The sequence below is a fragment of the Callithrix jacchus genome, chromosome 5 (genome assembly GCF_049354715.1).
Source record: "Callithrix jacchus isolate 240 chromosome 5, calJac240_pri, whole genome shotgun sequence".
Classification (NCBI taxonomy): domain Eukaryota; kingdom Metazoa; phylum Chordata; class Mammalia; order Primates; family Cebidae; genus Callithrix; species Callithrix jacchus.
Genome location: NC_133506.1, coordinates 5111059 through 5137712, shown reverse-complemented (window position 1 = coordinate 5137712; position 26654 = coordinate 5111059). Strand labels below are relative to the sequence as shown.

The 26654-nt window shown below is 41.3% G+C and overlaps 1 protein-coding gene across 37 annotated transcripts in view; it reads left to right on the top strand.

Annotated features, from left to right (window-relative positions):
- ASIP (agouti signaling protein) overlaps window positions 1-26654 on the top strand; it is a 210955-nt gene that overhangs the window by 78547 nt on the left and 105754 nt on the right. For 11 of the 37 annotated variants that reach the window (XR_013535041.1, XR_013535039.1, XR_013535040.1 and 8 more), the window contains one exon: window positions 13852-14040. The exons of 15 other annotated variants lie outside the window; for them this stretch is intronic. The gene's annotated coding sequence lies outside the window, so the exon portion shown is untranslated. Of the gene's footprint in view, window positions 1-12599; window positions 12678-13851; window positions 14041-25605; window positions 25669-26654 lie in introns of all 37 variants that reach the window. 11 more of the 37 variants (XR_013535038.1, XR_013535037.1, XR_013535050.1 and 8 more) reach the window with 2 other exon arrangements.

Sequence of the window (26654 nt, the reverse complement as noted above, 5' to 3'; positions counted from 1 at the left end):
TTGCACCTTAATTTCAGGCTGCTTCCTGATGAGAAATGTGATAGCTCAGTTGCCATCAGCAAAAGAACTCATACCCTTGCTGAGTTGGCAGCACCCTGGGAGGTAGAAATCCTTAAGGCAGAGAATCCATGGAGCAGGAAGATATAGAGGCCCCTTAGCCATGAAAGCATTGAAGATCTGGGAGGCCAGGCAGAGTGGTCAGAGGGATGGTCCCACAGCTGGAGGTCATCAACAGCCCAGAGTTGCATAAAAAGCAATGTGAAGGCAGGGAATAGCTTTGGTCAGGCTGCCAAAGTCACTGAACCAAAGCTGGGATCCTGAGTTCACCAATCCTTCCTACTCAGTAATATCTACAGGTAAGTCCAAAGGGGAATTGCTTCAGGAATCTGACAATTTAACTCTGCTGTGCTGATACAAGGATGTCTTCACCAAAGCTGGAAAGAAAATGGGCCACTGATGATGGCATGATTTAATTATGAGGCCAGCTCTCATTTTTCTATTGGGAACTTGGCAAGAATTCTCTAGACAGTAGACAATCCTTAAATCACTTATATATGACTTTGGAATTTGGGATAGCTTTGACAGCAGTAGGATTTAACTTCCTGATTATGTTTACCTTGGGTTGAAAACTGACATAATTAGCAGTCTTTGGGAATCCACTGATTGGCAGATGAGGCACAAAGGAGAACCAGTCGGTCACTTAGATATTACCGTCAATGATACACCAAGGGGGAATTGAGTCATAAATAAATAATTTTGGTAGTAGTCTTAAGTTGGTTCTTTGTAGTATTTGGTCATAGCACTAAAGTAGGCTGGGGAAAAGATTCATGGGCCAGAATTCTGAAATCTTTGGCTTCGCTACATACCTGTTCAGAGAGAATTTCTTTTCAATCTGTCTTTTCCTTGGCCTCTAAAGTTCTTCTCAGAGTAAAAGTCAATCCCCTGCTCCAGACTAGGGCCAAGTATGTAAAGGTTTGTCAGTTTCATCTCTGTCCACAGGCCTAGTCACTTTAAGCTGGCCTATCCTAGGACTGGGAGTTTACTGATGTTTTCATCTTTCTCTTCAGAGGGTCCTGAATTTCCTAAACTGCCTTTGAGAGACTCAGATATTTTATTTTGTAAACAGCAGTGAAAAACATTATGTATCCATCGCTAATGTTATCTGTACAAAATTAAGAAGAGATATTAGAAGGGATACAAACCTAGAATGCCTTTTGGATATGGCCGGTGAGGAGTGTTCCTTGATAGTTTGTTTTCAGTTCAGTGCAAGACACATCTGAAGCACATCACTTACTGTAAATGACCTTGAAGAGGGGAAGATACTTTGGAGTTGTTCTATCACTTGAAAATGGGGCAGGACCGTTACAGGAGTAAATATAATTGTTTATCAAAATACAGACCTCCAAGTCCAAAAGGAGAGAAATAACTATTATTTATATAGTTCTAAGGAGAACCAGTTCTCCTCTACTGGTGTATGGCATTTCCACATCTTGCTTAGACTTCAGGCTGAGCCTATTATTGGTTGGAAGTGGGAGATGAGGGGGTGTATTACAGAAAATCCATCTTCCCCTCAGCCTCCCAGGGTCCTATTCAACTCCCAGATCAACTTTTTCTAAGTTCCCAATATTTATTGAGCGTATTTATGTGTGCCATTCTACTCTAGTTGCTAAAGGGGATACAAAGGAGAAATTTTACACAAGGTTGTAGAGCATTCACACAAACTTGTAAAGGAGGTGAAGTTGGCCAGTTTTTTTTTTCAGTTTACTTGTGGAACTCATTAGCCTGCTTTCAGCCCTTTTGTCTCCAGAAGCTTAGGATGTATACTGCTGGTGGTATTTGAGAGGATTTCAAGTTAAATAGAAGATGATTTTAGGTGGTAGATGGAAAGCATAAAATCATCTCATTATGAAGAAGTAATTCCCTTTTTCATTTGCTTCCACGCCTGGATTCATCTAGAAGAAAGTCTCATTTGAGGTTAATATGTCATTGACATATTCTAAAACTTATTCCTTTTTAGTATATTTCTTTTTAATCAAGAAAATAGACCTCAGGCCTGGAGTTTTCTTCTGGTAACAGTAGTTATTTAGAATTTCCTGACACTGTTTTATTAATTTTTTCTAGGATTATATTCTCTTTGTGACAAATGACAGTAACATGCTCTAAAATTTCCAATTTACACAAATATATTTCAGTTTTGGAAAAGTTAGCTGATTAAAAGAAAAATAATATAGGTGGCTTGGGAATATGCAAACCCTGGAGAAGTCACACCAATGAACAGTCTGAGAAACGCAAGGGAGCATGTGAATAGGTGCACAACAACATGTATAACACAGGGAAACTCTGAAATGCTACGGGAAGAAGTGCGTCCAGAGTGGGTGAGACCAATTGAAGGAAGTGGGGACTGTACCAAAGGAGTCACCTCACTGCATTTATCTCTGCCCTGCATTCTACCCCTCTGTCTGTATTACAGGCCTCCTTGTAGGGCCAGGTCAGCCTTCATGTCTCCCACCAACCCCAGTCACTCAGAAAGTAGCAAGTATTCTCGCTGCCTTATTTCTGTCTCTGGAAAGGATGCCTTTCTTCCCAGCTGGCGGTCCTTCCTCAGCTCAGTCTAGCGGACTGCTGCCTGTAGGACACGCAGAGGCAGGCAGGCTGTACCTGCTTCTTGAGTGCCCCTTGCAGAGCTATTGTCAGGTCTGCCTCCGTCCTGCAACAGCATTTCTAACCCAGCGCCACGGACCAGCTATGCTTTTCACCAAGAGTCTAGGCAAGAGTTTCAAGTCCTCTTAGGAGTCATTCTGTGTCATGCTAACCTGGGACTTCAAGCCTCCTCCGTGACACTGTATCCCACCTCCTGCCTGTCCGATGGATCGCATTTCTTGCAGTACTGCTATTATCCCAGTCACACGTGGTTTTACCAGGTATTTTATAGAACCTCTCAGATGAGAATTAAGATAATGAGTATGAAAGCAGTTGAGAATCTAACTCCAAAGCTCCAGAAAAATATATAAGATGATATCACCAAACCTTTCCTAGCCCACTCCAGAGTTTAGTCCTTGGGACTCAGCCCTTGTCTGTTTCCATTTTCCCTGGGTGATCTCATCTGTTCCCGTGGTTTTAATTACTACATAAATGATAACACTCCTATCTGCATGTCTAGTTTAGACCTCTCTCCAGAGCTTTAGATTTTTATTTTGACAGATTCCTAGGTATCTGTGTTTCAGTATATTCCACAGATATTTCAGAGTAAACAAAACTCACCCCCTTCCTCACTAAGGCTTGCTCTGCCTTCAGAATTCTGTATCTCATCAGGGTTACCGATGAGTCTCCAAAGAGCTCCAGCTGGAAGAAACACACGCATCCCATACAGTCTTCTCTCCATACCAAGTACAGAGCGGAGCTCTGGTGTGGCCACCTGGGGGCAGTGCAGACTTGGGAATGTGTTTCGAAGCAAGATTGGGGGTGCCCCAATCCTGAGCAATCCCAGTCCTGCAGGCAACTTCTGCCCAGCTTCCTTTCCCCTTTTTTTCAGGATATGTCTTTGTCTGAGTCCACCTTTGACTCAGGCTCCCATTGAATTGGTAAGGAAGGGACTGGAATGGGGCCCAAGCGCAAGCCTCCCTCACAGAGCAGCATGCACGCCCATATGCACATATCCCAGAACACTTCCTGCCTTCAAACTCCTGAGAGGCACAGTTCAGCAAACCAAGCTGGAGGCTTCTTTGAGCCAGGAAACCTAAATACTTTAAAGGAAAGTGTGGAGGCTGGCGTTAAACACTGCTAGCAGGTATTACTTTGTCCTCTGGCATACAGGTGGTGACAATGTCACATTTCTTTAGTTTTCTAAATTAAATACCCTTGGCTTCCATCCAACAATGAGTAGCAAATCCAATCTTGGTCCTTTATCAGGAACTTACACATATTGAGGGGAAGATGTCTCTTAGTCGAGGGTGTCTGCCACCCTTGGTGCTCTTTGCCCAAAATGATGGTTTATTCTAGGACCCTTTCTCCAGTCCTTGCTATGGCTTGGAGACCTCTGCTGAGGCTTCGGATCTGCAGTGCCTTTGCTTACCTCCCTGAGCACACAGTCATCCCCATTGGAGACCTTCTGGTCCTAGGGGTCTGTGGGAGGCCTGAAGCAGGACCTGGCCACAAAAGGAGGCCTTAGTGCTCCTCAGCACCATGCCCTCAAAGCCAGATGCAGGAAATTCTCTTCTACCCTTTTCTAATCCTACAAACCCTTCTTCCTCTCAGGCAAAACCATTTTATTGCCTCTGAGACTCCCGGTTGATTTTTAAAAACAAAAGCTCATTGATTTCTTCCTTCCTTCCTTCCTTTATTTTTTTTGGAGACAGGGTTTCGGTCTTGTTGCCCAGGCTGGAGTGCAATGGCACAATCTCAGCTCACCACAACCTCTGCCTCCCCGGTTCAAGCAATTCTCCTGCCTCAGCTTCCCAAGTAGCTAAGATTACAGGTGTCCACCACCAAGCCTGGCTAGCTTTTTGTTGTTGTGGTTGTGGTTGTGGTTATTTTTGAGACAGAGTCTCACTCTGTTGCCCAGGCTGGAGTGCTATCGTGTGGTCTCAACTCATTGCAACCTCTGCCTCTCAGGTTCAAAGTGATTCTCCCGCCTCAAGCCTCCTGAGTAGCGGGGATTATAGGTGCCTGCTAACACACCTAGCTAATTTTTCGTACTTTTAATAGAGACAGGGTTTCACCATGGTGGTCAGGCTGGTCTCAAACTCCTGACCTCATGATCCACATGCCTTGTCCTCCCAAAATGCTTGGATTACAGGCATGAGCCACTGTGCCCAGCCCAGTTTTGTATTTTTAATAAAGATGGGATTTCTCCATTTTGGTCAGACTGGTCTCGAACTCCTGAACTCATGTGATCCACCCACCTTGGCCTTTCAAAGTGCTGTTATTACAGGTGTGAGCCACCATACCCGGCCTCTTTCTTTCTTTTTTAAGAGATAGCATCTTACTCTGTTGCCAAGGCTGGAGTGCAGTGGTAAGATCATAGCTCACTCCTGGGCTCAATCAAGCATTCCTCCTGCCTCAACCTCCTGAGATTATAGACATGAGCCACCACACCCAGCTCAATTTCTTTTCTTTGTTTCTTTTTTTTTCTTTTTCCTGAGTTCAAAGCCTGATCTCCAGAACAAAAAGCCCTGGTTACCCTTTTGGGATTGAGAGTGTGGAGGAAGATAGGAATGGTCCATTCTTTTGTGAATAACAGAAATGGCAGACACTACAGAAAATCAAATAGTCAATTCCTCAAGCAGGTTACCCTGCCAACACTGAAGTGGTACTTATCTCACGCCTTGTTCCCAAAGTTTGGGGCCTGCCTCAGATTGGTGATGCATCAGGTTGGAAGTAAGCAGCTAACTTAGGATCCCCCATGCTTTAAAACATTTTTTAAAATTTATGGATATATAATACTTGTACATTTTTTAGGGTACATGTGGTATTTTGATACATACATAAAATATACAATGATCAACTCAGGATAATTGGGATATTCATCACCTCAAGCATTTATCATTGTGTTAGGAATACTCCAATTCTACTCTTTTACTTTGAAATATGTAATAAATTATTGTTAACTATAGTTGCCCTTTTGTGCCACTCAACACTAGATCTTTTTTTTATTGCATTTTAGGTTTTGGGATACATGTGCAGAACATGCAAGATAGTTGCATAGGTACACACGTGGCAGTGTGATTTGCTGTCTTCCTCCCCTTCACCCACATCTGGCATTTCTCCCCATGCTATCCCTTCCCAGCTTCCCCCCACCGCTGTCCCTCCCCTATTCCCCCAATAGACCCCAGTGTATAGTGCTCCCCTCCCTGTGTCTATGTGTTTTCATTGTTCAACACCCACCTACGAGTGAGAATATGCGGTATTTCATTTTCTGTTCTTGTGTCAGTTTGCTGAGAATGATGTTCTCCAGATTCATCCATGTCCCTACAAAGGACACAAACTCATTGTTTTTGATTGCTGCATAATATTCCATGGTGTATATGTGCCACATTTTTCCAGTCCAGTCTATCATCGATGGGCATTTGGGTTGATTCCAGGTCTTTGCTATTGTAAACAGTGCTGCAATGAACATTCGTGTGCATGTGTCCTTGTAGTAGAACGATTTATAATCCTTTGGATATACACCCAGTAATGGGATTGCTGGGTCAAATGGAATTTCTATTTCTAGGTCTTTGAGGAATTGCCACACACACCAGCAATGTAAAAGTCTTCCTATTTCTCCACATCCTCTCCAGCATCTGTTGTCTCCAGATTTTTTAATGATCGCCATTCTAACTGGCATGAGATGGTATCTCAGTGTAGTTTTGATTTGCATTTCTCTGATGACCAGGGATGATGAGCATTTTTTCATATGTTTGTTGGCCTCATGTATGTCTTCTTTTGTAAAGTGTCTGTTTATATCCTTTGCCCATTTTTGAATGGGCTTGTTTGTTTTTTTCCTGTAAATCTGTTTGAGTTCTTTGTAAATTCTGGATATCAGTCCTTTGTCAGATGGGTAAACTGCAAAAAATTTTTTCCCATTCTGTTGGTTGCCGATTCACTCTAATGACTGTTTCTTTTGCCGTGCAGAAGCTGTGGAGTTTGATTAGGTTCCATTTGTCTATTTTGGCTTTTGCTGCCAATGCTTTTGGTGTTTTGTTCATGAAGTCCTTGCCTACTCCTATGTCCTGAATGGTTTTGCCTAAATTTTCTTCTAGGGTTTTTATGGTGCCAGGTCTTATGTTTAAGTCTTTAATCCATCTGGAGTTAATTTTAGTGTAAGGTGTCAGGAAGGGGTCCATTTTCTGCTTTCTGCACATGGCTAGCCAGTTTTCCCAACACCATTTATTAAACAGGGAATCCTTTCCCCATTGCTTGTTTTTGTCAGGTTTATCAAAGATTGTATGGTTGTAGATATGTTGTGTTGCCTCCAATGCCTCTGTTCTGTTCCATTGGTCTATATCTCTGTTTTGGTACCAGTACCATGCTTTTTTGATTACTGTAGCCTTGTAGTATAGTTTGAAGTCTGGTAGTGTGATGCCTCCTGCTGTGTTCTTTTTGCTTTGAATTGACTTGGCTATGCGGGCTCTCTTTTGGTTTCATATGAAGTTCAAGGTGGTTTTTTCCAGTTCTGTGAAGAAAGTCAATGGTAGCTTGATGGGGATAGCGTTGAGTCTGTAAATTACTTTGGGCAGTATGGCCATTTTCACGATATTGATTCTTCCTAACCATGAACATGGAATGTTTCTCCATCTGTTTGTGTCCTCTCTTATTTCATTGATCAGTGCTTTGTAGTTCTCCTTGAAGAGGTCCTTTATGTTCCTTGTTAGTTGTATTCCTAGGTATTTTATTCTCTTTGTAGCAATTGTGAATGGCAGTTCGTTCTTGATTTGGCTTTCTTTAAGTCTGTTATTGGTGTATAGGAATGATTGTGATTTTTGCACATTGATTTTATATACTGAGACTTTGCTGAAGTTGCTTATCAGTTTCAGGAGTTTTTGGGCTGAGGCGATGGGGTCTTCTAGGTATACTATCATGTCGTCTGCAAATAGAGACAATTTGGCTTCCACCTTTCCTATTTGAATACCCTTTATTTCTTTTTCTTGCCTGATTGCTCTGGCTAGAACTTCCAGTACTATATTGAATAGGAGTGGTGAGAGAGGGCATTCTTGTCTAGTGCCAGATTTCAAAGGGAATGCTTCCAGTTTTTGCCCATTCAGTATGATATTGGCTGTTGGTTTGTCATAAATAGCTTTTATTATTTTGAGATACGTTCCATCAATACCGAGTTTATTGAGGGTTTTTAGCATAAATAGACCACTAGCCAGACTGACAAAAAAGAAAAGAGAGAATAACCAAATAGATGCCAACACTAGATCTTATTCGTTGTATCTAACTGTATTTTTGTACCCATTAACCAACTCCTCTCTTTACCCCTGTCTCCCCACTACCCTTCTCAGCCTCTGGTAATCATTATTGTACTCTTTGTCTTCATGAGTTCAATTTTTATCTAATTTTTACTTTTTTTTGAGACATGGTCTTGCTGCGTTGCCCCAGCTAGAGTGCAGTGATGCAGCCATGGCTTATTGCAGCCTCAAACTTCTGGGTTCAAGTAATCCTCCTGCCTCAGCTTCTCAAGGTGCTGGGATTATAAGCATGAGCCACCTCACCCAGCCAAATGTTGTTGTTGTTGTTTAGCTCCCACATGTGAGTGAGAACATGCGATATTTATCTTCTTTTTTTTTTTTTAAATCTTTTTCCCAATAGCAGTAACTTAATAAAGTCCTCAATCTTTTCTTTTGAGATGGAGTCTCGTTCTGTTGCCCAGGCTGGAGTACAGTGGCCTGATCTTGGTTCACTGCAGCCTCTGCCTCCCAAGTTCAAGTGATTCTCCTGCCTCAGCCTCCCGAGTAGCCTGGACTACAGGCACATGCCACCACGTCTGGCTAATTTTTCGTATTTTTAGTAGAGACGGGGTTTTACCATGTTAGCCAGGGTTGTCTTGATCTCCTGACCTTGTGATCCATCTGCCTCGGCCTCCCAAAGTGCTGGGATTATAGGTGTGAGCCACTGTGCCTGGCCTGCGATATTTATCTTCTATGTATGGCTTATTTCCCTTAACACAGTATCCTCCAGTTCTATGCATGTGGTTACAAATGACAGGATTTTATTCTTTTTATGGCTGAATAATATTCCACGGTGTGTATGTACCTTTTCTTTATCCATTCATCCACTGTTGGACACTTAGGTTGATTCCGTATCTTGGCTATTGTGGGATGCAACAAACATGGGAGTGTGAGTATCTCTTCTAAATATGGATTTCCTTTCTTTTGGTTATGTATTCAGCGGTGGGTTTGCTGGATCATATGGTAGTTCTGTTTTTAGTTTTTTGAGGAAGGAGCCGCCATCGTCTGCCTAGAGTTCCAGAATAACTAGGGAGAGTGGAAACGGTGCTGACTGGTTCCAGTTTCCTGGGGCTGGCCTAGTTTAGGGCTTCCATTCCTAGATCTCAGGAGAATTGTAAGAACCCATGAGAGAATTACCCCTGGACCCTATCTAACCCTTGTATAATGAGCTGAGTAATGGAATAATAGAAGAGAAGAGCCAGGCACAGTGGCTCATGCCTGTAATCCCAGCACTATAGGAGACGAGGTGGGTGGATCACCTGAGGTTGGGAGTTCGAGACCAGCCTGACCAACGTGGAGAAACCCTGTCTCTACTAAAAATACAAAATTAGCAGGCATGGTGGCACATCCCTGTAATCCCAGCTACTTGTGAGGCTGAGGCAGGAGAATCACTTGAACTCAGGAAGCGGAGGTTGTGGTGAGCCGAGATTGTACCATTGCACTTTAGCCTGGGCAGCAAGAGTGAAACTCTGTTTCAAAAAAAAAAAGAGAGAGAGAGAGATCTCTTGATCATGAATAAATGATAATTTTTATTTCTATTTTTGCATACATTTTATTTCTATTTTAAAATATTTCATATTTTATTAAAATATTATTTATTTTTATTATTGGGATTTTTGATACCTCCTGAAGTTTTGCACCCAGGACACATGCCTCACTCCTCTCACCCTACTCTGTCTATGGGCTGCTGGAGCCCTTGTGGTTTATAGGATGCAGAGAGTAGCCTAGGCCTGACTCTGTGAGACCCCCAGTGGGATGCAAGCATCTCAGCCTGGCCCTAGGCAAGGGTTGGTGGCCTAGTATCCTGGGCCAGCACTGCTCCCAGTCCCTCACCTAGAGTGTATTGAGGCTACACATGTGAGATACATTGACACCCCTGAGCATCAAACCAAGGGTCCTTCGATTTTCATCATAGATGGAGAGAATTTGCTCACATACTTCCATTCATTAGGGGTCACATAAGGATCCAAGAATTTCATGCCTGTAATCCCAAAACAGAACTGAGGTTGACATGATTTGACTAAATCCACATTCTTTACTTTGGCCCATATTTGTCAAACACCTGCTGTCTGCAGTCACTATTTTAGACATGTAGGATACAGTAGTGAACAAGACAGATGAGATACTTTCATGGTGTTTATATTGTGATTGGAGAACTAGACCAAAACAAGTAAACAAACAAGATACAGTTAACCCGTGAACAACACGGGGGTTAGGGGCACCACCTCCCATGCAGTTGAAAACTTGAGTGTAACTTTCATCTTCCCCCAAACTTAACTACTAATATAGCCTAATATTGTCCAGAAAGAAGCCTTTCAGATAACATAAATCATCAACACATAGTCTGTATACGTGTTATACACTGTATTCTTATAGTCAAGTAAGCTAGAGAAAAGAAATGTTACTAAGATGATCGTAAGGAAGAGAAAACACATTTACAGTACTGAACTATATTTATTGATATCATAAGTTTATGTCATCTGTTTACAAGATGAATCATCTGCCTGCAATGGTAGGCAGTCACAGCTCCAGACCTCAATCTGTGGTACATATCAAGCTATTCAGCTTTTTCTTGTAATGTTATGACTTTTCTCTGCTTCTTATGAGCACTTCTAGCATCACCAGTGGCACCTTGTATGGGTCCCATGGTGTCATTCAAAGTTTATGATATTGCATTAAACACTATAAAAAATACTTGAGAACCTTGAGAGAGCACTTTTTACTGCCCTATGCAATTTACTGAAGAAACTAACTGCTCATCTGGAGATGATCACTGTCACCTGGCATTTTAAGCAGATGCTTGCAACACTTGAGCTCACAGCAGTAGCAACAGGAGGTGGCTTTGAAATTATTACAGTTGTGTGTGTGTGTGTGTGTGTGTGTATGGTTAATTGTATGATTTTATGATTTAATACTGCATCTTTACATTTGTTTATGTTTCTCTCCACCACAAATGGTGCCATGTATAGTATGTGTACATAAGTGTTGTTAAATTTTAACTTTTTTTTTTTTTGAGACAGAGTCTTGCTCAGTTACCCAGGCTGGAATGCAGTGGGGCGATCTCAGCTCACTGCAACCTCTGCTGTCTGGGTTCAAGCAAGTCTCCTGCCCAAGCCTCCTGAGTAGCTGGGATTGCAGGTGTGCACTACCATGCCTAGCTAATTTTTGTATTTTTAGTAGAGATGGGGTTTCACCATTTTGGCCAGGTTGGTCTCGAACTCCTGACCTCATGATCTGACCACCTTGGCCTCCCAAAGTGTTGGGATGATAGGCATGAGCCACTGTGCCCAGACAATTTTAACTTTTTTAAAAATTATTTATTTATTTATTTTAAAGATGGGGTTTCACCATGTTGGTCAGGCTGGTCTTGAACTCCCGACCTCAGGTAATCTGCCCGCCTTGGCCTCCAAAGTGCTTGGATTACAGGCGTGAGCCACCACGCCCGGCCAATTTTAACTTTTTATAATAGACTTAGGTATATTTTATGGTAGTAAATGATAAAATAGACTGGTGTCTACATATATTTTATGCATTTTGACATGTCCAACTTTTTCTTAATTTTTTCAACATTTCTAGACTATCAGGTTCATCTGTGAGTTTTTTTTTAATTGTTGCAAATCTCCAAAAAATGTTCTAATACATTTATTTTTAAAATTCCATGTGTAAGTGGACATGTGCAATTCAAACCTTTGTTGTTAGCTGGGCACCTTGGCTCACGCCTGTAATCCTAGCACTTTGCAAAATGTGCATGTTGCTCAAGGCAGGAGGATCGCGTGAGCCCAGTAGTTCAAGACCAGCCTGGGCAACAAAGTGAGTCCTTACTCTACAAAAAATAAGAAAAATAACTAGGAATGATGGTGCCTGCCTGTACTCTCAGCTACTTGGGAGACTGAGGTGAGAGAATTGTTTGAGCTTAGTAGTTTTAGGCTGCAGTGATCGCAGCATTGCACTCCAGCCTGGGTGACAGAGTGAGACTCTGGCAAAAAAACAAGAACAAAAAAACTTATGTTGTTCATGTGATTTCAAATAGTGATGAGTTCTAGGAAGAAAATAAGGTTCTGTGGTTGTGGCCGAGCCCAGTGGCTCATGCCTGTAATCCCAGCACTTTGGAAGGCTGAGGCAGGCAGATCACCTGAAGTCAGGAGTTTGAGACCAGCCTGGTCAATATTGTTAAACCCTGTCTCTACTAAAAATGCAAAAATTGGCCAGGCATGGTGGCGGGTGCTTATAATCCCAGCTACTCAGGAGGCTGAGGCAGAATCGCTTGAACCTGGGAGGCGGAGGTTGCAGTGAGCCAAAATCGTGCAATTGCACTTTAGCCTGGAATAGAGTGAGACTCTATCTTAAAAAAAAAAAAAAAAAAAAGGAAGTCATTTGGTAGGGAGTGAAGTGGGGTAACTTGAGAGAGGTTGGTCAGGTATAAACATGCATGAGGCAGATTCTAGGGCTAAGATACCATGTAGTATATTCAACAACTTCCAGCCTCTCCAGAAGTGGCAAATAACTTTTCCACTGGGTATCCACACAGAAACATGTGAGCATGCTTACATAGCTTGTGCTGCCCCGCCTCCCCCTGCCAGGAATTTTGTTACAGCTACGGCATTTCCCATTTCCACAACCTATTTAAACCAACTTTGTAGCATCCAGCAGCAAAGTATCATTCCCCGACAGGCTGAGTCTTTGAGTCTCTGAAGGCTTGGAAGAGGGATCATTAACCAAATCATTCAGGAACCAGGGAGTCCCAGAGAGGTATGTAATAAATTTTATCCAGATGTTGGAATTGACCGTTTTTTCCTCCTTTTTTTTCCCAGTTACATTCAAAAAGTGAACACATTGTTTTCATCTTATCAAGCAAGGTGGGAAGAACATTTTTTTCCTTTATTTCTAGGCAAGCCTGCATAAAGGATTGAGAGGGCTAATGCATCTGGGTAATACAGGATGGCATCTGAATTATTGGAGAGTACATTGTATATAACAGAATTATACAGATAGGTAAATGGTGTTGCAAACACTTCATCAAAATCCAATTAGACACCTCTAAGTTCATTTTAAGGTAGAGCTTCCAAACTGTTTACCTGCAGTGTAGGCAGCTCCATCTGTTTTAAAATCCTTCTAGGAAACTATGGCTGTGCAAATTGGTCCAACAAATAGCCAAATATGCATGTTACTCTGTTAGAAAGGGACAAGCAGACACAGGCATAAGTGCAAATTTTTATTTCATGGCATCTGAGCAACCTAAATGTCTGGACAGCTTTGTTGTGCTCTGTGGCTGACAACCAGGTTATTAAATAACTCACAAAAACTCTCCAGCCGCCCAGACTTTCCTGAGGTTAAAACTCTTGCCTTGGGGCTAGAATGAAGAAAAAAGAAAAACAGATTTCCCCAAGCTGCAGCCACATTTAATGTCCCCTTTACCCCGCACCTGAATGCCTGCTCCCTGGAAGAAAACACTAAATAAATACAGTGATGGCACAGAGAGGGATTATTTTTTATTGTGGTTGCTCCTGACTCCAAGCTATAGGCATTGTACTAGAAACCACTGCTGAGAGAGAGAACCAGGAATAAATGATACTGGGAAATGGAAAACCCAGAGAGAAAAAAGTTTACTTTCCTCCCCTGAAAAAGATTCCCTTTGCAAGGTTCATCTTTTAATCCGGTGAGTCTTGAAATTTTTAGTCTTTAGACTACTTAAGCAGAACAAGAGTCTCACGTATTTACTAGATTAAAGAAACAGCAAGCAAACGAAAAATGCCTTTGAGGTGTTTTTGCTGAATCCCTTGTGATTATTTTTAGCTCCCTTCAAAAATGTTTGCTTCGATGCTTTTAAATTTTGTTTAAAATCTGCAGTGGAAAATATGTTTCGAAGGGAAAAAAAGAAAAAAGAAAACAAAATCACCCAACACACTGTGTGCCTTGCATTTAGACTCAGCCCACTGAACAACTGGAAGAATCTTCGCAGACACATCAGAGATCCCCGGATTCAACTTGTAAAACCATTGATCTAAAAACTACATCTTGACTTCAGAACACTTCTTTTGATCTGGAATTATCTGTTATTGACCACAGAGAGCAGCTACTGACGATTTCCTGGAACAGGGCCCTGTAGAGAAAGGTGAGCTCCAGTGAGGGAAAAAGAAATTTCCTTCTCTTTCTGAGCGGGTGCTTTGGTACAGTACAATATCTATGCTATAGTAATATATATGGGCTCAACTTCTCTTTCTCCTCCTCTTTTTCCTCTTTCTTTGCCCCCCGCTTCCTCATGATGTTTTTATTTTTTTATTTATTTGCTGCTTCTGTAGTAAAACTTTTCGAAAGCCGATGTGCCTGCATGATTTTTGCCTGGCACATTCCGCTAATTGGAGTTTCAGAATCACAGTTTCTTGCTCGGTGCAGAATTTTCAAAAATGTTTAAGTGCCTAAATTATTGTAGTAGTGGCTGGCCACTGCCCATGCCTTGTAGACAGATAGCTGAGATGGTAGCAGAAAAAAAAAAAGGCTGCAGGTCTATACCCTTCACTGTACAAGAATGCAGAGTCCTACGGAACTGTAGAAAAGAAGGGGAGCCCTCATGGAAGGAGCAGCCATGTTGCACTGAGCTGACAATACAGGCAATCGAAAGAGCAAGCCCAGGGCATAAATGGAACCAGGCCCTGGAAGCATTCAATTAAGAATCTCTCAACAGAGCTGAGCCCTGAGAATAAGATGGTTCCTTTGGTCAAATGGCTCTGTGAAAATACAGAAGAATCTGATCCACAATGAGGGTAAGGAGTGCATCTGCCTCTCCTCTCCTCAAGCTACAGGGATTTCATTAAGGATCAGGGCATTTATACGATGCCTTCATTTTGGACACAACCCTCAGCAGGACAGCCCATGCAAAGATAATTACCAGGAATGGTGGGCCCATTACAGTACAGCCCTTTGATTTGGTCACTCCAGCATCCTGTCAGACAGATGTAAGAAAGCTGACCGACATTTACCTAAAAGGGACCACATTTCAAGTTGAAGGATTTGGTTTCAGTCTCTGTCAAGCTGAGGCTTTGAAAAAACAATGTTTCAGGAAACCAAATACCAGATTCTGTTGCTTTGGAGCTCTTGCAAATTCAAGTACATAAGGACATATATAGACAAAATTGAGATAATTACCTTTTTTTTTTTGCTTGACTAGCTCGAGTAAAGAACAATAATTTTAATAGTCTATTTCACTGTCCAATGCAGTAACCCCCATATTTTGTAACTGGCTCTGGGTGGGAAGGCAGTCTGGGAAAGGGCCTGTTTCTGCTTCTTTGAGATAGCCTGCAGGAATCTCCAAAGTTAAAATAACATAAAACTTAGCATATCTTGGTTCCACTATGAGTGTTTCTCTTCCATGCGCTTATGCATACGGGTAAGCATTCTAGCAAATGCCATTACAGTTCAGTACAGAGAAATAAAAGGAGCCAAGCATTGGGCAAAAGCGATAAAGAACCAGAACTAGAATTCACATTGAAAAGGGAGATTTCTGATAGAAAATGGGAACCAAAAAGGTCAGATGCCTGGGAGGAGGCTCGGGCATGACGTCATCTTTGAAATAAAAAAGTACAATTCGTAGGGGAAATGTACACAAAGGGATAGACTATGAATTGAGAGAAAAGTGACTTTAGTTGTGTTGGGGAGATTTATTCTAACTTTGGGAGGAAATTGGAAAGAACTATAAAGCTAGAGTCGGTAATTATCTCCAATACCTGTGTAGCCAGTGCTGAGGGGCGAATCAGTCCCTAGAGCCCTTCAAGGTCTGCATTTTGCTCAGAGGGCAGCTATCTTTAGGAAAAAGATGAAGAATGGGAGTTTTTGGAGGGAGGCATAAGCCACTCTGATCATCACCGCAAAGGTAGGATCCAGCAATAAATTGCCTGCTAGAGAGCCACCAGTTCAGTCTGCATCTGTTCGCCAAATTTGTGTTTATGGATTTGATATTCAGGTATTTTTTCAGAAGAATCATCTTGAAGCAAAAATATTGAACTCAAAACATTCTTTTTTAAAAAAAATTCAAAACATTCTAAACCACAATTTGAATCTTGTTTAAAAAATGGAAGGATCAGAAGTGTGATTCTCTTGGCTTGTATAGAAATAGCCATAGCAGTGGCTCACGCCTCTAATCCCAACACTGTGGGAGGCCGAGGCAGGTGGGTCATGCCTGGTCAACATGGTGAAAAATACAAAAATTAGCCAGGTGTGATGGTGGGTGCCTACTTTGGAGGCTGAAGCAGGAGAATTGCTTGAACCTGGGAGGCGGAAGTTGCAATGAGTGGAGATCGTGCCACTGCACTCTAGCCTTGGTGACAAGGGCAAGACTCCGTCTCAAAAGAAGAAAAAAAGAAATAGCCGTACTAGACGGGATCCCAGGTGTTATGCATTTTCACTCTTCCCTCGGGTTAGCCTCCTCTCAAGTGCCTTCAGAACTTGTTCAATACCATCAATAATTGGGCTTTTAGAAAGAGGAAAAGTATGTATGTAGAATTACCTCCTTATGTCCTGTAGCTGCACCCCGTGTACTTCCAGGGAAGTGTATGCAGTGACCGCTGACTGGGTATCTGCTTATTTCATAATTGAATTGACTTAAAGCAGATACCTAGTCCTTGGCATTACTATGAGTTAGGGACAAATTTCTCATCCTCAACATTGTTATAAATTAGAGACACAGAGAAAAACTTGCTGGCTCAGCTCCTAGTGAAGGCATTCACTGCTGAGAACCCAGATTCCGCAAGATCATATGTCCTGACAACTGGTTGTAGTGCACCAAGCTCAGGATCAGGAATTAAGAGACCAGATTCTGGTCTTGCATCTGCGTATAACTGCCTATGAGACTTTAATCTATGTATTGACCGCCTCAGGGGTTCCATCTTCCTATGCATCAAATGGGAGAACAAACACTTGCCTCCTCGCTAGCAGGAGTTCTTGTGGATACCATGACAGGTTAAAAGTATTTGCCATAGCTGAGGAAGAGAGAGAATGGAGTCAGACCCTTGATGCTAACTTTATTTTATTGCTTAATTTTTTTTTTTTTTTTTTTTGAGATGGAGTCTCATTCTGCCACCCAATCTGGAGTGCGGTGGCGCAATCTCAGCTCACTGCAACCTCTGCCTCCAGGGTCTGCTTTTGTATTTCCTTAATGGTAAACAAATTCAAGCAATTCTCATGCCTCAACTTCCTGAGTAGCTGGGACAACAGGCACATGCCACCATGCCTAGCTAATTTTTGTATAGTAGAGACAGGGTTTCACTATGTTGACTGGGCTGGTCTTGAACTGCTGACCTCAGGTGATCTGCCCATATTGGGCCCCCTTACTGCTAGGATTACAGGCATGAACCACTGAGCCCGGCCATTGCCTAATATTTTAAATCTTCATCTTCCTTTTTCCTGGATTCCTAAATGGCCTGGGTATACTTTTATTTTCTTTTTTTATGTATTTATTTATTTTCAGAGACAGGATCTCCGTCTGTCGCCCAGGCTGAAGTGCAGTGATGTGATCATCATTCACTGCAGACTTGAACTCCTGGCTCAAATGATCCTCCCCATCAGGTTCCTAAGTAGCTAGGACTACAGGCACATACCACCATACCTAGCTAATTTTTAAATTCTGTGTAGAGATAGGGTCTTGCTCTGTTGCCCAGGCTGGTCTTGAACTTCAAGTGAACCTCCCACCTCAACCTCCCAAAGTGCTGGGATTACAGGCCTGAGCCACCATGCCTAGCCCCTTATTTTCTTGGAAGTTTATATCGATATAAAATATACTAACAGAAAAGTGTTCATATCGATGAATTTTCCCTATGTGAACACACCCAGAAAACCAGAATCTAGATCTAGAAACAGAGCATTACCAACACCCGGAAGCCTCCTCATTCCCCCTTTAAGTCCCCTTTTCTTACCAAAGTTAGTCACTAACCTGTCTTCTAACACCATAAATTAAGTTTTGTTTGTTTGGGGGCTCTATGTGTGTGTGTGTAGGTGTTTTTATGCATGGCTTCTTTTGCTTAATATTAGGTTTGTAAGATTCATTTATGTTGTATATGGTAATATTTTGTTTATTCTCATTATTGTATAGCATTACATGAATTAACATACCACAATTTATTTATCCACTCTCTTATTGATGGGTACATGGAGTATTTGTAGTTGGGGGCTACTACTGAAATTCATGAACGTATAAGTGCATTTCTATCTAGAAGTAAAATTGCTGAATCATAGGACATGTGTGTTCTGCTTTACAGATATTGTCAGTTTTCCAAAATGATCATATCATTTTATACTCTACCAGCAATGTCTGAGATTTGTTTTTTTCTCACATCCTCATCAATAGTTGTATTGTCTGTCTTTTACATTTAGCCATTTTGATGGGTGTATAGTAGAATGCTGCTTTATTTTAATTTTTTTTTTCTTGAAGACTAAAGTTTAGCACCTTTTTACATATTTATTGACCTTTTGACTGTCCTGTTTTGAGAAATATCTGTTCAGGTTTTGAACCTTTTTTTCTTTTTCTTTTTTTTAAATTTTTTATTGGATTATAGGTTTTGGGGTACATGTGCAGAACATGCAAGACAGTTGCATAGGTACACACATGGCAGTGTGTTTTGCTTCCTTTCTCCCCTTCACCCACATTTGGCATTTCTCCCCAGGCTATCCCTCTCCACCTCCCCCTCCCACTGGCCCTCCCCTTTTCCCCCCAATAGACCCCAGTGTTTAGTACTCCCCTCCCTGTGTCCGTGTGTTCTCATTTTTCATCACCCGCCTATGAGTGAGAATATGCGGTGTTTCATTTTCTGTTCTTGTGTCAGTTTGCTGAGAATGATGTTCTCCAGATTCATCCATGTCCCTACAAACGACACAAACTCATCATTTCTGATTGCTGCATAATATTTCATGGTGTATATGTGCCACATTTTCCCAATCCAGTCTATCATCGATGGGCATTTGGGTTGATTCCAGGTCTTTGCTATTGTAAACAGTGCTGCAATGAACATTCGTGTGCATGTGTCCTTATAGTAGAAAGATTTATAGTCCTTTGGCTATATACCCAGTAATGGGATTGCTGGGTCAAATGGAATTTCTATTTCTAAGGCCTTGAGGAATCGCCACACTGTCTTCCACAATGGTTGAACTAATTTACACTTCCACCAACAGTATAAAAGTGTTCCTTTTTCTCCACATCCTCTCCAGCATCTGTTGTCTCCAAATTTTTTAATAATCGCCATTCTAACTGGTGTGAGATGGTATCTCAATGTGGTTTTGATTTGCATCTCTCTGATGACCAGTGATGATGAGCATTTTTTCATATGATTGTTGGCCTCATATATGTCTTCTTTTGTAAAGTGTCTGTTCATATCCTTTGCCCAGTTTTGAATGGGCTTGTTTGTTTTTTTCCTGTAGATCTGTTTGAGTTCTTTGTAAATTCTGGATATCAGCCCTTTGTCAGATGGGTAAACTGCAAAAATTTTTTCCCATTCTGTTGGTTGCTGATTCACTCTAGTGACTGTTTCTTTTGCCGTGCAGAAGCTGTGGAGTTTGATTAGGTTCCATTTGTCTATTTTGGCTTTTGTTGCCAATGCTTTTGGTGTTTTGTTCATGAAGTCCTTGCCTACTCCTATGTCCTGAATGGTTTTGCCTAGATTTTCTTCTAGGGTTTTTATGGTGCCAGGTCTTATGTTTAAGTCTTTAATCCATCTGGAGTTAATTTTAGTGTAAGGTGTCAGGAAGGGGTCCAGTTTCTGCTTTCTGCACATGGCTAGCCAGTTTTCCCAACACCATTTGTTAAACAGGGAATCCTTTCCCCATTGCTTGTTTTTGTCAGGTTTATCAAAGATTGTATGGTTGTAGATATGTTGTGTTGCCTCTGATGCCTCTGTTCTGTTCCATTGGTCTATATCTCTGTTTTGGTACCAGTACCATGCTGTTTTGATTACTGTAGCCTTGTAGTATAGTTTGAAATCCGGTAGTGTGATGCCCCCTGCTGTGTTCTTTTTGCTTAGAATTGACGTGGCTATGAGGGCTCTCTTTCGGTTCCATATGAAGTTCATGGTGGTTTTTTTCCAGTTCTGTGAAGAAAGTCAATGGTAGCTTGATGGGGATAGCATTGATTCTGTAAATTACTTTGGGCAGTATAGCCATTTTCACAATATTAATTCTTCCTAACCATGAACATGGAATGTTTCTCCATCTGTTTGTGTCCTCTCTGATTTCATTGAGCAGTGGTTTGTAGTTCTCCTTGAAGAGGTCCCTTACGTTCCTTGTGAGTTGTATTCCAAGGTATTTTATTCTTTTTGTAGCAATTGTGAATGGCAATTCGTTCTTGATTTGGCTTTCTTTAAGTCTGTTATTGGTATAGAGGAATGCTTGTGATTTTTGCACATTGATTTTATATCCTGAGACTTTGCTGAAGTTGCTTATCAGTTTCAGGAGTTTTTGGGCTGAGGCGATGGGGTCTTCTAGGTATACTATCATGTTGTCTGCAAATAGATACAATTTGGCTTCCACCTTTCCTATTTGAATACCCTTTATTTCTTTTTCTTGCCTGATTGCTCTGGCTAGAACTTCCAGTACTATATTGAATAGGAGTGGTGAAACAGGGCACCCTTGTCTGGTGCCAGATTTCAAAGGGAATGCTTCCAGTTTTTGCCCATTCAGTATGATATTGGCTGTTGGTTTGTCATAAATAGCTTTTATTACTTTGAGATATGTTCCATCGATACCGAGTTTATTGAGGGTTTTTAGCATAAAGGGCTGTTGAATTTTGTCAAATGCCTTCTCTGCATCAATTGAGATAATCATGTGGTTTTTGTTTTTGGTTCTGTTTATGTGGTGAATTACGTTTATAGACTTGTGTATGTTGAACCAGCCTTGCATCCCCGGGATGAATCCTACTTGATCATGATGAATAAGTTTTTTGATTTGCTGTTGCAATCGGCTTGCCAACATTTTATTGAAGATTTTTGCATCTATGTTCATCATGGATATTGGCCTGAAGTTTTCTTTTCTTGTTGGGTCTCTGCCGGGTGTTGGTATCAGGATGATATTGGTCTCATAAAATGATTTGGGAAGGATTCCCTCTTTTTGGATTATTTGGAATAGTTTCAGAAGGAATGGTAACAGCTCCTCTTTGTGTGTCTGGTAGAATTCGGCTGTGAACCCGTCTGGACCTGGGCTTTTTTTGTGTGGTAGGCTCTTAATTGCTGCCTCGACTTCTGACCTTGTTATTGGTCTATTCATAGTTTCGGCTTCCTCCTGGTTTAGGCTTGGGAGGACACAGGAGTCCAGGAATTTATCCATTTCTTCCAGGTTTACTAGTTTATGCGCATAGAGTTGTTTGTAATATTCTCTGATGATGGTTTGAATTTCTGTGGAATCTGTGGTGATTTCCCCTTTATCATTTTTTATTGCATCTATTTGGTTGTTCTCTCTTTTCTTTTTAATCATTCTGGCTAGTGGTCTGTCTATTTTGTTGATCTTTTCAAAAAACCAGCTCTTGGATTTATGGATTTTTTTGAAGGGTTTTTCGTGTCTCAATCTCCTTCAGTTCAGCTCTGATCTTAGTTATTTCTTGTCTTCTGCTGGGTTTTGAGTTTTTTTGATCTTGTTCCTCTAGCTCTTTCAATTTTGATGATAGGGTGTCAATTTTGGATCTCTCCATTCTCCTCATATGGGCACTTATTGCTATATATTTTCCTCTAGAGACTGCTTTAAATGTGTCCCAGAGATTCTGGCATGTTGTGTCTTCATTCTCATTGGTTTCGAAGAACTTCTTTATTTCTGCCTTCATTTCATTGTTTATCCAGTCAACATTCAAGAGCCAGTTGTTCAGTTTCCATGAAGCTGTGCGGTTCTGGGTCGGTTTCTGAATTCTGAGTTCTAACTTGATTGCACTATGGTCTGAGAGGCTGTTAGTTATGATTTCAGTTGTTTTGCATTTGCTGAGGAGTGCTTTACTTCCAATTATGTGGTCAATTTTAGAGTAGGTGTGATATGGTGCTGAGAAGAATGTATATTCTGTGGATTTGGGGTGGAGAGTTCTGTAAATGTCTATCAGGTTTGCTTGCTCCAGGTCTGAGTTCAAGTCCTGGATATCCTTGTTGATTTTCTGTCTGGTTGATCTGTCTAGTATTGACAGTGGAGTGTTAAAGTCTCCCACTATTATTGTGTGGGAGTCTAAGTCTCTTTGTAAGTCATTAAGAACTTGCCTTATGTATCTGGGTGCTCCTGTATTGGGTCCATATATGTTTAGGATCGTTAGCTCTTCTTGTTGTATCGATCCTTTTACCATTATGTAATGGTCTTCTTTGTCTCTTTTGATCTTTGTTGCTTTAAAGTCTATTTTTTCAGAGATGAGAATTGCAACTCCTGCTTTTTTTTGCTCTCTATTTGCTTGGTAAATCTTCCTCCATCCCTTTATTTTGAGCCTTTGTGTATCCTTGCATGTGAGATGGGTTTCCTGGATACAGCACACTGATGGGTTTTGGATTTTTATCCAATTTGCCAGTCTGTGTCTTTTGATTGGTGCATTTAGTTCATTTACATTTAAGGTTAATATTGTTATGTGTGAATTTGATACTGCCATTTTGATGCTAGCTGGCTGTTTTGCCTGTTAGTTGTTGTAGATTCTTCATTATGTTGATGCTCTTTAGCATTTAGTGTGATTTTGGAATGGCTGGTACTGGTTGTTCCTTTCTATGTGTAGTGCCTCTTTCAGGAGCTCTTGAAAAGCAGGCCTGGCGGTGACAAAATCTCTGAGTACTTGCTTGTTTGCAAAGGATTTTATTTTTCCTTCACTTATGAAGCTCAGTTTGGCTGGATATGAAATTCTGGGTTGAAATTTCTTTTCTTTAAGGATGTTGAATATTGGCCCCCACTCTCTTCTGGCTTGTAGTGTTTCTGCCGAGAGATCTGCTGTGAGTCTGATGGGCTTCCCTTTGTGGGTGACTCGACCTTTCTCTCTGGCTGCCCTTAGTATTTTCTCCTTTATTTCAACCTTGTTGAATCTGATGATTATGTGCCTTGGGGTTGCTCTTCTTGCGGAATATCTTTGTGGTGTTCTCTGTATTTCCTGCATTTGAGTGTTGGCCTGTCTTGCTAGGTGGGGGAAATTTTCCTGGATAATGTCCTGAAGGGTATTTTCCAGCTAGGATTCATTCTCTTCATCACATTCTGGTACACCTATCAAACGTAGGTTAGGTCTCTTCACATAGTCCCACATTTCTTGGAGACTTTGTTCATTCCTTTTTGTGCTTTTTTCTCTGATCTTTGTTTCTCATTTTATTTCATTGAGTTGATCTTCGACTTCTGATATTCTTTCTTCTGCTTGGTCAATTCGGCTATTGAAACTTGTGCATGCTTCGTGAAGTTCTCGTATTGTGTTTTTCAGCTCCTTTAATTCATTCATATTCCTCTCTAAGTTATCCATTCTTATCATTTCCTCGAATCTTTTTTCATATCTTTTTTCAAGGTTCTTAGTTTCTTTGCATTGATTTAAAACATGTTCTTTTAGCTCACAAAAGTTTCTCATTATCCACCTTCTGAAGTCTAATTCTGTCATTTCGTCAGAGTCATTCTCCGTCCAGCTTTGTTCCCTTGCTGGTGAGGAGTTTTGGTCCTTTCTAGGAGGTGAGGTGTTCTGGTTTCGGGTGTTTTCCTCCTTTTTGTGCTGGTTTCTTCCCATCTTTGTGGATTTATCCACCTGTTGTCTGTGTAGTTGCTGACTTTTCGATTGGGTCTCTGAGTGGACACCCAGATTGTTGATGATGAAGTATTTCTGTTACATGGTTTTCCTTCTACCAGTCTAGCCCCTTCGCTGTATGACTGCTGAGGTCCACTCCAGGCCCTGTTTGTCTGGGGTTCACCTATAGCAGCTGCAGAACAGTGAGGGATGCTACCAGTTTCTTTTTCTGCTATCTCTGTCCCAGAATGATGCCTGCCAAATGTCAGTCTTTTGGATATAGAGGGGTCAGGGAGCTGCTTGAGGAGACAGTCTGTACTTTATAGGAGCTCAATTGCTGAGCTGTGAGCTCTGTTGTTCATTCAGGGCTGTTAGGCTGCTATGTTTAATTCTGCTGCAACAGAACTCATTAAAAAACCCTTTTTTTTCTCAGATGCTCTGTCTGAGGGGGTTGGGGCTTTATTTTTGAGTGTCCGCTGTGCTGTCCTGCCCAGCTAGGAGGCAGTCTAGTCACTATTTGCCTGCCGAGGCTCCACCCTGCTGGTGTGAGGTTCGCCCTGTTGCTGCAGGCTCTTCCCTTCTGCTGCAGTCTCTGCCCTGCTGCCACGGGCTACACCCTGCAGCAGAGGCTCTCTGTTGTAGCGGGTTGCCTCGGCAACAGCAGGCTGCGTCAGCAATGGGCGTGCACCTCAGTAGGGGTGATTGCCTCGGTAATGGCAGACGCCCCTCCCCCACGGAGCTGTGCCCTCAGGGAACCTCTCCACGGGGAGCGTTTGGAATCGCTGTTTTGTTTGTCCCACTGTGCTACCCCAAACACTGTGTCCCTGGAATCTCCTGGGCTAGCTCACTGTCCAAGTCCCGTTCAGTCTCAAGCTCAGCCCTCTCAAGTCACAGGTTGCCGGTTCAACAGGGCACACGGACCAGTGCAGTTTGTGCGGAGCGCTGTGTAGCACTGCTGCGCTACCACGTTGGCCGCCGCCACACTGGCCAAAGCCTCTGCCTGGCGTCCCACATCTCTTTTATACCTGGGAATTTCCCCGTTCTGTGGGCAACAAAGATTCGTCTAGAAATGCGGCCCTGACTCACCTTCTCCGCGCATTGACCGAGAGCTTCAATCCTGGGTTGTTCTCACAGCGCCATCTTGAGTCCTCCCCCCGAACCTTTTTTTCTATTGGGTTGTCTGACATTTTTATTGACCTCTAAGAGTTCTTTAAATACAGATTTGAGCTCTTTGTTGTGTACATGTTGCAAATATCATCTCCGACAAGGCTATGTCAAGTCATATTGAAGGTGAGGCAAAATAAAAAATAAAAATACTGATTCCTGTCTTTATTTTAAAATTTGATATTTTGTTCACCATAGATTTTTTTGCATTAAATTTGATTTTTTAAAATATGGATTAAATTTTTATTTCTTCTGATTACTGTGTATTTTTGTCACCCCCTTAAAGAATTGTGTCCTTCCATGTAGAAGCACTTGGAAAAAAAAAAAAAAAGAATTGTGTCCAAGGCAAGAGCCTCACTTGCCTCACCCCAGTCCTGGCTCATACCATTCTGTGTCTTGCATTTTCATGCTCTTTATAGTGTTATTTGTTGAAAGGGAGTTTATAATCTAATAAAGTCCAATTGTTCAAGCTTTTCTTTTAAGGTTAGTACCTTTTTAAAATCTCATATAACAAATTTTATCTTACCCAGTTTTAAAGATATTCTATATCTTCTAGAACAGCAAGCACTGTCCACTTGAACTTTCTGCAGTAATGGAAATATTCTATATCTGCATTGTCCAACATGTAGCCACTGAATGGCTATTGAGCACTTGAAATAGCACTAACCACATATGGCTACTGAGCAACTGAAATAGTACATATGGTCTACAGCCATACCACCCTGAGTATTTTACAGATATTATCAGTTTTCCAAAATGATTGTATCAATCTTGTCTGAAATAATACGTATGATGAAATGAATTTTAAATTTTATTTACTTTTAATTAATTTAGATTAATTGTGGCGAGTGGCAGTGTAATTCTGGCAATGTTGTTTCATCTGGAATTGATTTTCAGGTATGATATGAGGTCAAATTTCCCTTTTATTTTTTTCTGTATGGATATTCAATCAACCCAGCATCATGTACTGAAAAGACTAGTGATTTCCCACTTTTGTTATTAATCAATTGCCTATCTAATATTGTTCTGGAATCTCCATTCTTTTCCATTTGTCCATTAACCTCTCTTTCTGCCACTTACACCCTGTTTCCATTAGTGTAACTTTGCAGTAAGTTTTGATATACGGTAGAATAAGTCTTTCATGTCTCTAGTCTTCCCCAAGATTGTCTTGGCTATTCTTGAACTTCTGTATTTCCACATAAACTTTAGGATAACTTTATAAATTCCACCAAAAAAAAAACCCTACTGGAATTTGTATTGGGATTATATTAAGTATGTACATCAATTAATATGAAAGCCTTTACCATGTTAAATTTTCTGATCCATGAATATGGATGTTATTAAATTTAATAAGTCTTATTAAAATTTTTTGATAATGTTTTATAGTTTTCTATGTAGAAACCTGGCATATTATTCACTGGATTTATTCGTAATTATTTTCTATTTCTTTTATAAGTGTCACATATGTATATATATAGTATGCACATATATCGTATAAATGAAAATATTTATATATTTTATATATAAATATTAAAAAAGTATATAAAAAGTATATATATTTTGAGACACAGTTTCACTCTGTAACCCGGGCTGGAGTGCAGTGGCATGATTTTGGCACACTGCAGCCTCTGCCTCCCAAGTAGCTGGGATTACAGGTTGAAGTGATTCTCATGCCTCAGCCTCCCAAGTAGCTGGGATTACAGGCGCATGCCACCATGCCTAGCTATTCCTTGCATTATTAATAGTGACGGGGTTTCGCCATGTTGGCCAGGCTGGTCTCAAACTGCTAACTTCAAGTGATCCACCCACCTCGACCTCAAAGTGCTGGGATTGCAGGCATGAGCCAATGCACCCAGCCTTATAAGTGGCATATTATATTTTAT